Raw genomic sequence first — 14,509 nt, forward strand, 5'->3', positions numbered from 1 at the left:
ATAATATATACGAAATTTGCAATAATTAAAATATTATTTTTAAGCATATTTTACGACTGAACAAAGTCGGCGGCCTTATAGTATATTTTAAAAGTAACCTTGCCTGGCTCTGTGATGAAAGGGTCTTTACCAAACTACTCTGTCAATTTATGGTCTACAGACTTAGGACTTGATATCTCGGTAATTTGGACTCGTGGACAAAATTCGATTTGGTTTAAGCCAGTAAACTAGTTTCTAAAAGTTTAAAATTATAAACACAAATGGAACTTGGCATTCGTAAGTCGACTAAAGTTGTACTTTCTACGCATGCGCAGACGAGTTCATGGTTGAATCCACTAAAATTTTTTCAAAGTTGAAAATTACCCTATGCAAACGTATGGATATTTTCTCAAATTTCCAATCGGAACTTCGTATTTTAAAATACTGTTGATGTTCAAATTTTCGATAGTATAGGAATGTTATCTCTGACCAATTAGAAAAGCACACAATTGTTTACAAAATAATGCTACTAATCATCTGTTTAGTGTACATTTTGCAAATAAAGGACTAAAAATGGCAAAACCCAAAAATTATCCAGAGATATGCATGATAGAATTATTGAACATCACAAAGAAATAGACCTATCACTAAGTACAGTATGAAATATCATCAGAAAGTATAAGAAGTATGGTGACAGTACAGACCTCTTGAAGAATGGAAGACCGAGAAAAATAAATGAGAGTATTTTAAGGTGAATCAGCAGAAATATGCAAAAAGAAAAAAAATCTTCATTACTGGTTCTGAAATTAAAACTGATCTTGATGGTGCTGGAATTAATGTAAGAATACCATTCGCAGAGTTCTATATAGTACAGGCTTTATTTCAAGATCACCAAGAAAAGCGTTTTTACTGAAAACCAAACACGCCAAAGACAGATTAAACTTGTCGAAACTTATGGAAAAAGATATGCAGTTTTAGAAAAAAGCAATCTGGTCGTATGAACACAGTGACAAGTGTTTGGCGAAAAAATGACATTGGCTTCAATACAATATCATCGCCACTGTTTAGTTTGGGGGTGGTTTTATTATGTTATCGGGATGTTTTCATCCAAGGTCACTAGTGAGTTACAAGTTATCCATGGTAGATTAATGGCAGCATGTACGGGTAGATTGCGTACACAACCTTTTTGGATAAACACTTGTCACAATGGCTAGATGAGCTACCATTGTCACGTCGCTTTTAGATGATTTTTATGCATAACAATGTACCATCCCATTTTGTTAGGGCGACTGCAGCCTTCCTTGATTCTATGAATATCTCTGGTCAATATTAAATAGAGAAGTTTATGAGGGAGGAAAGCAATTTACTTCAAAGGATTGTGGAGAACAAAGTTGGTATTGCTAGAGCCATAACTCCTTTTTCAGATGAAATAATTGACTTCCCGGGGGACAAAAGGTCGTTTTAAGTTATTTAAAAAATGATCGATATGACGATAAATAATTCATTTATTTGAGGCTTAGCACCGAGGATGTGCTTTTTCTCATTATTCTTTAACAGAAAAATATAATAAAAAATAAATTTCGCAGGATAAGACATTGTATGCTTGCCTTAAAACAACATTTTAAGAGACCTGTAATAAGGCGATAGACAGTGAAAATTCCACGATAAAGAATGAAATATCATAACTTCGTGAATATCGCATGAATTTGAATAAAAATTTGGGAAATAACTAACCTTAAAGCAGTCGTTTGACGATATAATTTTCACTTTTTTTTGTGTCGTATACTTAGTGAAATATTGATATTTTACTAATCTGCAATAAAGCGATTGACGCAGTTTTTATATATATATATATATATATATATATATATATATATATATATATATATATATATATATATATATATATAAAAGAGCGGTAGAGAGATAATCATTTTTATATGAACTAATTTGGCTGCATATGTGATGCATGTTTCGGCTACAGCATTCTTCAGACTAAACATCATTAGCCTCAGTTGTCAGATGTTAAACGAAAAGAAGAATTTCGATAACATACTACTAGAAAAAAAACAAGGAGCAAATAATCACGTGCCTGAACTTATATTAAACTCGAAGGTTGAATTTGAATGCTTTATTTTCGTTTTCCATTTTTAACATAATTTTTACCAGCAGAAATATTCACTCACTCCTGCCGCATATTTTTGCTGGTATGTATGACGAACAATAATATATTACGCTAGCCATAGGAAGGATCTAATGCATGACAGGATGATCTCATGACAATACACAAATACTACACTACTCCTTTAAATGGAGGAGTTCATGACTAGAACGATGATCTCATGACCAACGAACATATGTATTAAACTGCTCTAAAATAAAGGTAATGCATAGGAGGGTGATATTCTGATGACAAAACAGATACAACATCACTTTCTCATCTGAATTGAGCATTGAAAGATAATCGTTCCGGGTTCAGACGGACAGATACAAAGTTCGGTAAAAGATATATAACTTTTTAATGTTTTCAGCTATTCTTTGGCACGAATTCGTTAGATTTGGCTACTTGTTATTTCGACTGTAAGAAGGGGTTGGGTGGGGAGATGGAAATGGGTGTCGGTCATCGCTACTTGTAAAGTGAAATGCCACATTCTCGCATTGAGAATTATTACAGTCAATGTCAGTCTTGTGCCGGTTGTCAGCGAGGGAGTTTTATACGAGAGAGAAAAAGAGAGTAACATGATACTGAGAGAGGGAGGATAAGGAAGATGGACCAGCGTTAAAGAAGAAACTGAAACGCCTAAATAAAATGAACATCGTCTCCTCGCCCATCGAGACAGCAGTGTACATCCTTGTTTAATTTACTTTTCAGAAACCATTTTCTTTAAAGAGGAACAAAACATAATTTTTAAAATTAAAATATAGAGGAATTCATACAGGAAGTTATGGTCGGTGTTTATTTTCATAGCCGACAAGCCACACATTTTAATGACAGATGTAAATTTTGTCTGCAAGAAAATTGAAATTCTAAAACATAGGGACACAGATATTATTTCTGCCAGAAAAACGAGGTTTTCCTAATGTAAACATATAAATGAGTTGAATGCATTTAATATAATTTATGCATGTTACTTAAGAACACTAGCAAATAAAATGTATTTCCTGTTAGTTTTGTAAATTAGGGAAATTGTAATTTTGTTTTATGAAGTACTAGGTAAATTAAGAATATAAAATCAAATTTTTTTTTTTATTCAATTTTCATCCCAAACAAAGCAAGTGCCACTTTGAAGTAGGGGGCTACTATCAGGGACTTAATTAGCAGACCCCATTATGAAGGGAGATGAGTAGAAAGATGTTTGTTCACATTACACTTGAACTTCTGCATATCAGTACAGTTGGGAATGCAAAATCCCGGAAGGGAGTTCCAAAGACTTGCAGTTTTGGGGAAGAAACTATTGGAGTAAAAGGCTTTCTTGCACCTAGGGATCTCTACTGTAAAGCGGTGGGACTTAGTAGCTTGTCGGGTTTTTCGGGGGTAGTTACGTCGGGGAGGTACAAGTGTTTGCCGTTCGTCAGAGCATTCAACATTAAAGTATTTATAGAACAGGCAGAGGGATTCAACATCTCGTGGATGGGACAGAGGCTGAAGCCTAGATGACAGTTCAGGATCTATCAGGTTGGCGACTCTCTTTTGAACCCTGTCAAGGAGCGACAGCCAAGCAGGCAGCAGATGCCCCAGCACAGATGTGACAACAGTACTCCATACATGGGAGAATGGTGGCCTTATAGAGGTACAGGATACTGTCAGGCGTAAGTAGTTTTCTAGCACGGTAGAGGGAGCCAACCTTCCTTGCAGCAGCCTTGGCAATGCTCTCAATGTATCTATTCCAGTTTATATTCCCTGTAAACGTTAGGCCGAGGAGTTTAAAAGATGTACCTTCAAGTAATGTGTTTTTGGCCATTGCTATTGGTGGTAGAGAAGGTTTCTTGTAGTTATTGAAAGAAACCAGCTTAGTCTTTGCAGCATTGAATGTGACCATCCATTTTTGTCCCCATTCCACTACAGATTAGAGGTCATCCTCTAGTGTTTCTGCCATTTCCTTGGATATGTGTTCATTTGTTTTCCCCTCATATCTGTTATAGAGAGTGGTGTCATCGGCAAATATATCCATCTCCGAAACAATTTTATCAGGGAGGTCATTTATGAATATCAGGAATAATAGAGGTCCAAGGCTAGACCCCTGAGGTACTCCCGTATTTATGTCATATTGTTTAGATGTACGACCGTCGAGGACAACTTGGATTTTTCTCTTACTTAAGAAGGATTTAATTGCATTATGAATTCTTCCAGTAATTCCATATGATCTAATTTTCCTTAGAAGACCATCGTGCCATACCCTGTCAAAAGCCTTAGATATATCAAGGGCTACCGCTCTACCCTCCCCTGTTTTGTCCAATGAACGGTATATACGTTCAGAAACTACGGTTAAGATATCTGCTGTTGAACGGGCTTGCCTGAATCTATATTGTTTGTCAGTCAGGAGTTTAGAAGTTGTTAGGTGCTGGACTAGAGCTTGATTAACTAAGGACTCAAATATTTTGGCAAAAAGAGGGAGGAGCTAATGGGGCGATAATTTAGTGGGCCAGTTCTTTCACCAGAATTCTTGAAGACTGGTACCACAGAAGCGGTTTTCCAGCAGTCGGGAAAGCAAGATTGTAAAGTTTGGAGAGAATTGGAGCCACCTCGGCATCATCAGAGATGCCCCATGGCAAAATATATTTACTCTTGCAGCGGAACAGTGTGCAAATGAGACCACTGAATGGTTCAAAACTGCAATTGAAGCACATGTTCCCGCACAGAAATTCTATAGCAAGCCCCACTCTCCCCAATGGTTTACTTCTGCTTGTGCAGCTGCCATTTTTCAAAGGCAGCATGCGTTCCGCAGATTCAACCGACATAAGTCCAGCTCAAATAAACAGAAGTATATAGAAGCTAGAAATAATTGTAAGAGAGTGATAGAGACAGCTAAAACAGATTACTCTGAAACCACCAAAAAGCGCATCAAAGCACAGAAATTAGGAACTCGTGACTTTTGGAAAATCTACAACAGCATAGTAAATAATGGAAAGTCAACTATTCCCCCACTATCAAACAATCATGAGGTTGTTTCCACGGCAACTGACAAGGCTAATCTGCTTGCCAGTCGGTTTGCCTCAAACTCCACACTGAACTCGGTACACCACTCCCTCCCTGATTTTCCTCTGTGAACAGACACCACACTAGACGATTTGAAAATCACCCCTTCTCAGGTACATGCTATTATAAAAAACCTAGACACCTCAAAAGCATGTGGACCAGATCTCATCCCGGCTGTGCTATTAAAAAAATGCTCTGCCGAGGTGGCTCTAATTCTCTCCAAAATCAAATTTACCGTATAAAAATAAGAATTTCTTATAATACTATAAGCACAAAAGAACGATTACGAAGTTTACAAAAAAATTTTGAAAATGTTAAAACCATTATTTCTGAAGTATTTCCAATGAGCAATAAATCCTTCTAGACTGCGATAATTTTGATAAATATCGGGATATGCATCAAGAACAACTTTTGTGTTTACATGTACATGTAAGCTGGAAGCGTTTGAAATAAATTATGTGTTTTATTTCAGAGATTTGGGCTAAAAATGTATGTACTATATTTGTCTCGTATTACTTTTTCTCCAAGATGATGATAAATAAAACGGTTAGTCTCTGAGTTTTCTGTTAAAGGACCGTAAACGCCTCCTTGTTTCCAGAAAAAAAGTAACTCTTATAAATAGTAGTTTAAAATGCGGAAACTATTAGATTTTAGTTATCTCTAATCTTTCATTGAGAATTCCACTTATACTGAGTTAACGATAAATTTGTCCGAAATAAGTATTTTTAAATACTGAAAGTATTTGTTTTTTTTCATTATATTCAACCTTTCCCTGTTTGAGAATTCTTCCTAGATTGAAGTAATTATAAGTTAGTTGTAAACAAGTATTTTAACTTGCCGAAGGTAAATTGCTGAAGTAATAATTAATTTGAGCGAATTCAGTGGCCCTCATATTTTTTCAGTGTACGAAAATAATGAAGTGAGAAAATAATATCGTGTTTACATTATCGACGCTTTAAAAGCAACATTCCTATGACATAGCCATTTGTAAGCTGCATATCTACATGTGTTGTTAGTAAAAATTGTAAAAATCAACTAATGATTGGAATTTCATGGAGTTTTCGATAGTGATCCACAATTAGATGAATTCATATATAAAATAAAAATATAAAGTGAAAAATGTAGGTTTCGTAAAATCTATATTACAAATATACAAAGTATATTTATAATTGAAATGTTAATATCTTAGAAAGTTGAAATAAGCAATCAATTCTTTTGGCGTTTATCATGGATTTGTATGAAAATGGAAGGAATTATTAATTTTATGTGAAGGAAATAAAACGTTTCTCAATAATATATACGACAATCAGTTTGATGGTGAAGAATAAAATCTCAAAAATAAATAATTTTTTATAGAAAAATAAGCTAAAATCAAGTTTTGTCTGTGTCGCATACGTCAGCTATTGTTTATACTTTACGATGAATGCTCTGGAAAAGTCACTTCTGATTAATGTTTACCAGTTGTAAAATATAACTGGTGCAAAACACAATAAATAAAGAATTTTCTTAAACAGTCAGGTAAACGTCACACAGAAATGATATCGGCAAGGATCATGCGATTAATCAATCTTGTTGAACCCACTACATACCGAAATGGCTAATAGGAAAGCAGGGAAATTTGTTTCATGTCGAAGCGAGTAAGGAGGGGAGCCATATTGAATTTTAGTAAAAAATCATCCTGAAAGTATTCGAAAATACAATCTCTCAAACCGGGAAACGAATCTTAGCAGCCAATTAAAGTGCTGGAAGTTAATACGAACGAAAGGAAAGAGGGCGTTCATCATTTACATAGTTATTGATCGTTATATGATCGTTATCAAAACTAAATGATAGAATGAAATAATCACAGACGCTTGTAATAATTGAATCCTATGAAATGTTTCGTAACGGTGTAAACATAGGATGAGGGTCATCACAATGAGTGAGCAAGTATCTTGCTACCACCTGTTAAGTATAACTTGTTTGGGAGTGTGATTCTTCTCGACATTATTTTAGTAATTTAGTATATTGAATTGAATCGATAAAAATTAACCGGTAAACATTAGGTATTAACAGGTAGTGTGACCATATTGAATGTAAACATGACGTTTGTGTTTTTTATAATGTCTTTAGAGGGAAAAATAGTCATTATTTTATAAATACAGAGATAATATTAGTTAAAACAACCTTGTGCTATTTTTTTCATGAAACTAACGATTTTAATTGAAGATTGTATTAAATATGTTAATAGTTTTGATTAAATACGTGTTTATATAACCAACAGAAACCTTTACTTGTCCGTATCAACATAGGAACTGCCGTATTCTCATTCGGGACTTTGTAATCTTATGGGGTGTTGGGGTGTCTTTACTGTTGTATTCTCAGTCGTAGCAAGAACAAAAAAAATCAATGCACTTGTCATTTTAATCATATTCTCTTCAGTTTCTTCAGTCGGTTTATTAATTAAAAGATGGATGCTACCATTCCTATTTTATTTCTTGATTCGTCACTAGAATAGATGCTAATAGAGTCTTACCTGATCATTGCTGTCTAATGCAAACTGTTACATAAGTATATTTCTAATATCATCATGATCAATCAATATACACAAAATAATAACGTTGAAAAACCAGTTCTAGTTAGATTACCAAAGTTAAGCAACGTTGAACCTAGTCAATACCAGATGTGTGGCCATTGACTAATGCCAGGCGTTGTATTATATATCAAGATTGACAAGGAAGTTCTTTAACTTATAAATTCAGATGAACATATCTCGGCTCAAACAAAAATTTATTGATCGAAATAACCACCATCAAAATTATCCAAATTTTGCCAACTCAGTATAAGTGTATTTATGTCAGTAACGTAAAGATATTTCGTTCTAGTGGCGATGAAGTCGCTGAAGGCGTTTTTGATATCGTTTAGTTTTTTTAAACATTTCTCACTTAGAAAGTTGTCAAGATGCTTGGAAAAGTAGTAATTGGTAGGTAAAAGGTCTGAAGAGCATGGCGGATGAGGCAAAGTTTCGTAATCCAATTCGTTCAACTTCTGCAGGGTCAGTTTACCAACGTGCAGTCAGGCATTGTTGTGGGGGAGAATTGGGCCTTTTCTGTCGACTAATGCTGGGTGTTGTTAACGGAGTTTCTTGTGCATTTCATCCATTTGTTGACCGCCTTAATGGTTTCGCTTGCATTTAAAACAAACTGTCATGGATGAGACCGGTCGTAGACCAACAAGCAGTCAGCATACCATTCTTTTGGTGCAACTCTGGTTCCGGGAAGTGTCGTGGAGTTTCTTCGGCCTCTAACCACTGATCTGCGCGTCACCAGTTGTTACAACTTAGTCGAGAAACGGGTCGTTCCTGTTGCCTAAAAGTTGTAGTTGAGGCGCCTAGTTATCTTTTTTATTGGTCTTTCCAATCTCTCTCAAGTTGTTGGAAATGGTCGTCTAATTCAATAGCTAATTCTCGAACAGTTGCACGTGGATTGGCTTCGACTAAGGCTCTTAATTGATCGTTGTCAACATCCAATGGCCGACCACTACGCTCACTATCTCCAAGATTCTCGTCGCCGCCACGAAATTTCTTAAACCACCATTTTGCTGTGCGTTAAGTAGTGATTCCTGGGCCAAACTCTTCGTTGATATCATAAGCTGTTGAATTGAAATAAGAAATTTGTGCGAATTTGCTTTTTTCCATCTTGTATTCAGTGTTCCAAAAAGAAGACATAATTGTTTGGAACCGATTGTAATTTAAACGATTAGATAGAATGAAAAGTGTTCTTTCAAACAATATAAAATAAAGGTATTATAACGAAGTCTTATTTGAAAATACATCATTTAATATATTATAATTTAAAATTCTGAGAGAACATTTTAGTCAACTGAATATTATTTTTTATTTTTTGTTGTCACTTCCCCTGACATGGATAGACTGGGGATCGCTTCTGAATATAGTATTCCCTAAACACTTCCTCCTTCGGGGGAAGTCGGTTCAACCCGCTTACGATGAATGCCACTAGTATGGCGCTGGAAATTAGAGTCTCTGATATCATTTAGCTATTTCTGCAACGCAAGTAGAGATCCTTTGTATATAAACTTGTATTTATCAGATACTGAGTGTAATTATTGAAATTTACGGGGGCCGTTCAAAAAGTAAAGCCTCCTATTTTTCACTCAAAAAGTTGAAAAGCTACAAAGATGGGAGTCGTACCATTAAAACAAGCAACCTTTTTGTGCTTCAGGAGTGTTTCTTCTACATAGTACATCATCATTTTCAATTTTGCTAGAAATTCAATTACGCATCTCTGCTTCTGACGCACGTCCATGACAGAGGTTGATTTTTAAGAGTCTGACTCAGTGAATACGTGCAACGGAGAAATTAAACTTTTAGATCGTGAACGCATAAGTTATGATAAATATCATACCAATGCAAGTTGAAATCTCTTTTGGTCAATTCGAACGGAATAAAAAAATAGGAAGCATTACTTTTGGAACGCTCCTTGTATGTTTAATTAAAAGTTTTGACCATGTTTTATTTTTTTTCAGACGAAATGGTTGAATAGATAAATAAACGCGATGAAATATGTTGTAGCTAGATGATCAGACAGTAAGTCGTGTAATAATGACAGTTGAATAAAAGAATAATTTGCTGGGGAGCCGACAATGCCGATCTCGTGACCCCTACGACATGTTTGAACCTGAATTGCTTGTTAACACAATGATGGCGGAATAAGAAAAGATAAAAGGCTATTCATTACTTTGGCTTACCTTTGCGGGGGTCGTGATTGATACCACCACAGATATAGATTCGGCTCTGTCAAATGCTGAAAAGAAATAGCGAGTTCATACCTTTCCCCAGTCAAATTGATGTGTGAATAACCACAATAGATTCGATCACAATTAGATTCTGTTAAATGTCAACATAGTAGTCATTCGCACAGTCAGGTATGTTCTTAGATTTATTAGCGAAACATAATATATAGTTTTGCTTGTATATATATATATATATATATATATATATATATATATATATATATATATATATATATATATATATATATCATACCATACATAAATCCCCTACTCACATTTGCCCCGAGGCCTCACATAGCTACACAACTTCCGGTCCTTCATTCAGCATGCTTTGAATCGACCTGTTACGCACACCATTTGAAAAGGGAAAATTTTTCCGAAATTAATAATGGAATACGTCTCATAGGCTTACAAGTTACAAGTAAGACATTTTACCATACAACTGAATAAATATATATAATATATATATATATATATATATATATATATATATATATATATATATATATATATATATATATGTACTTATTGATTTGTAAATCGCCACTTGTTCTCGTCTCCTCTTACCAACAGCGACTATAATTCATTGCTCGCACTGTGACATCCTTCTAAATCTCTTTTACACACCTATCCCACACAATGCTCCAAGCAAACTACATATCAATATATATATCAATATATATATATATATATATATATATATATATATATATATATATATATATATATATATATATATATATACTGATGACCACGTTCCCCAGAACTGCCAGACTTTTAAATTCACTTCCGGGTTCCTCTTTCCCCGACTGTACTGACATGCAGAAATTCAAACTAAATTCTTACAGAATGTCCCTGCAATTATGTCCCAGATAGTAGTCCCGTACATTAAAGTGGAAATACAATAAAATAAGCATTTCATAACATAAATGTGTTAACTCGACATTTTAACTAAATAATTGAATTCTAATTATTGAAAACGATGAACGAGTCGTTGTGAAATACACATTTATAATTAAAACAAGAAAATCAACAACGAAAGATGAAAATTATAGCCAACACACACATACATCTCGACTACATGAAAATCACACTAACAAAAGTAATAACAACAAGAATCAATCCACTACAAAAACCGTTGTTGCACTCCAAGCTTTGTGTTTCTTAAAGTACGACTACACACTTTTTTTCTCTCCGCAATTACAACCTAATCACCCCAAAATAAACAGAATCTCATACACAAAAGTAAATATTGAATAAACACATATTTTAACAGTCATCTTTAACTTCACTACGAACGTGTAAAAAAAAATCCCAGAAAACTTGCAACATTTTAAACAAACTTTTATTCGCTCAAAGTATCCTCAGATCCTTGCATATATTTTTTTTTTAATAAAAATAAATTTGTTTTTATCTCTTTCATTCCCAACGCTCTTTTTATAAATTTAGTGTTTGTTAAATGGTAACATTTTTATTCCCAACAATTACTTATTTCCATTTTTTTTCATTCGCCATAATAACATTCATTTATAATATCAGCGTGGGTCTTGGTATATTTTCAGAGAGGCGACCATCGTGTATATTCTATACTAGCTAGATTTCACATTGCATATATTTATGTAGATGTGTATCATTCATCTTGTTTGAGCTATATACCCAGGATTACAGAATGGACTAGTTTTTAATTGATTTGGGCTATTATTTTACATAGGAATCACCACTTATCAAGGCCAAGAGGCCACTCGAGGATAAGAGTTAAAGAGTGTACAGTAGAAATTGGACAATATATTAATCGTTATTAATGGAAATTCGGTAAATTTGTTAACTTATATGGAACGGCTCATCAGAAACTTGTTTACGTTAGACTTGTAGACAACCATATTGTAGTCAGCTGGAAAGCAGGAAAACGGAAGACGATTCCATAGGCGTGCAGTTTTAAGAAAGCTTTGCTCATGGAATCTACGTTTAGGTTTAGGCACAGATAAAGAGTGGGGGAAATTAGTGATAGTGTTTTCTGCTAGACGGATGTTTCCTGCGAAAGTTTGGCGAGGGTGGACCATAGATTAGAGCTCAGTCGAGCACTTGCCATGAAAATAAGGATAAAGTAGAGACAAACTCGCAACATCTCTTCCGTGAGAAAGAGGTTGCAGGGAAGAGAAAAGGACAGCCCCCTCCGAGGCTACGAAGTCTATTTTGAACTTTATCAAGGCAGGATAAGCCCTTTCTAGCAGCTTCTGTCCAAATGTGGCAACAGTACTCCATCCTTGGATGTACCTGGCTCTTATATAGATAGAGAATAGCATCAGCAGTGAAATATCTACTGGATCGATGGAAGGATCCCACTATTTTTCCAGCAGCCTTGGCAACGGATCTAATGTATGTATTCCATTTAAGAGTAAAGGTCAAGCACAGAAGCTTGTCAAAACATGAGGCCACCCCAAGACGAGAGCCATTCATTTCAAATATAGACCATTATTGTTTGGATACTCATTTTATTGTTTTCTGCTGTAAAAAACAACAAATACTGATACATAAAAATATAATTATAAACTTATTGTCGGTGGCGGTGAACGAGTGCGGGGAAGTGAGAAAGGAAGATTCACGCAGACAAATTCACGAAAAACGTTTTCTTGGACACGGTCGAGCATCGCCTATCGACACGATTTCGTATTTGTTTATATAATAATTTGTAACATCCACACATTCATTTGTAAACACCTATTCTGGGATTTTGTTTTCGCTGTCAATATAGACATTCTCCTAAGGTGTTGATTTAGCGTTTTGATTAGCATAAACCTTTGCCGGTGATTCTGAATGCATCCGTAATGATTTGAGTTCTGACAATCGACCGTGTATTTACTTTCAGTTGTGTTCTTTGTTAAGTACGTTCATCCTCCCAGCAAGTAATATTTCCGGTACACCCGACCCGGATATTCACCAATTTAACACTACTATATGACTACTCTCTGTGCACGGTTACATAATCACTTGAACTTAGTATTACAAAAATAAACTGATTATCTATCTTCGCTAACCTGTGTCCGGGTTTAGCCAAAACAGATAAAGGGAGCACAATGTGTTGCATTTCTTCTCCGTCAGGGTAGATGAAATAATTCGTATGTCACAATAAAATAAGATATTTGTTTGTCATTGAATGCAAATAAATACACTATAACAGCACAATATAATCATACATCGTGTCTTTAACGCTCAATTAAAGTGGTTCTTCAAGAATAAGGATACTTCATGTCTCATCATCCCATGATCGTTATCTCTCCATGGGAGTGCATTCTTGTTCTGGAATAATAGTTAACACCACAACAGAAAGAAAAGAAATATATTACGAATTTGGAGAAGGACCATGTTTATGCATATCTTCTCTGCTAGTGGCGAGGAAGAGGCTACCGATTTCTGTTTCCTGGCTCTTTCAATTGCAATTTATTCTTAAGTCATTTCTTATCGTTCAAACTGATCAGCTTAAAATTCACAGGCATCATGAATTGGGAAAAAATAAATTGAAGACATTGCAAAGATTGCTGCAAAGAAGGTTGGGCTCCCTCTACTGTGCTCGAAAATTACTCACACCAGAGAGTATCATATATCTCTACAAAGCCAGCACTTGTCCATGTATGGAGTATTGTTTCTAAGCTTGTGCATCTACGATTAATCTCTCCCTCTGGACTCTCCAAAAAGTCTCCAATCTAATAGGTCCCACGGTATGAACCAAATTCCAAACCCCTTTTGATCGCGATAATGTTACATCCATGTACCTATTTTACAAGTATTTTAATGAATTGTGCTTTGACGAACTCGTAACACTTGTTTCCCCTCGAGATAAATACCCCGACTAACCCGACAAGCAGCAAAATCACCCCTTAAATGTAAAGATCTCTAGATGTCGGAAAGTCTTCTATTTTAATAATTTCTTCTCTAAAACTGCTAGACTTTGGAATTCCGTCTTGTTCTCCTGCTTCCTTGACTGTACTGATATGCAGAAGTTCAAGGATAATGTGAAAAGACATCGCGCCACACAACTCCCTACATAGAAGTATCTCTGTAGATTTGGTCCCAAATAGGGCCTTCTTACGTCCAAGTGGTATTGTTATATAGCGAGGTGGGAGATATTATAAAACAGTCATGTTACATAGTGAAGTGGAGGGAGATATTGTTCTTATAACTGGATTCGATATAAACGTATCAATTGTATATGTATGTTTTTTAGTCAGAGTTAGAGATATCGACGTATAAACTGAGTCATGTTGTATCAGAAAGTTATCACACGGGCATATAGTACAGTTCATATATAAAAAGAATAATATAAGCTTCATTCCTTTCTTTCTTCTTTGAGTTCTTCTTCAGTGCTGAGCTCCGTGGTTAAACATGAAACGACCACACCATAACCAATTGAGACCTCTTTTCTTTTTTATTCTGTGAAACCACAGAACGACACTTTATATTTTTTAAATATATATTTATTTCAGTTGTCTCAAATAGTCTTCACAAAGAGCCTGCTTTTCTTGACTACGTGTTTGTTCTACCCAG

The sequence above is a fragment of the Euprymna scolopes genome, chromosome 15, assembly GCF_053919585.1.
Source record: "Euprymna scolopes isolate OS-2025 chromosome 15, ASM5391958v1, whole genome shotgun sequence".
Lineage (NCBI taxonomy): Eukaryota > Metazoa > Mollusca > Cephalopoda > Sepiida > Sepiolidae > Euprymna > Euprymna scolopes.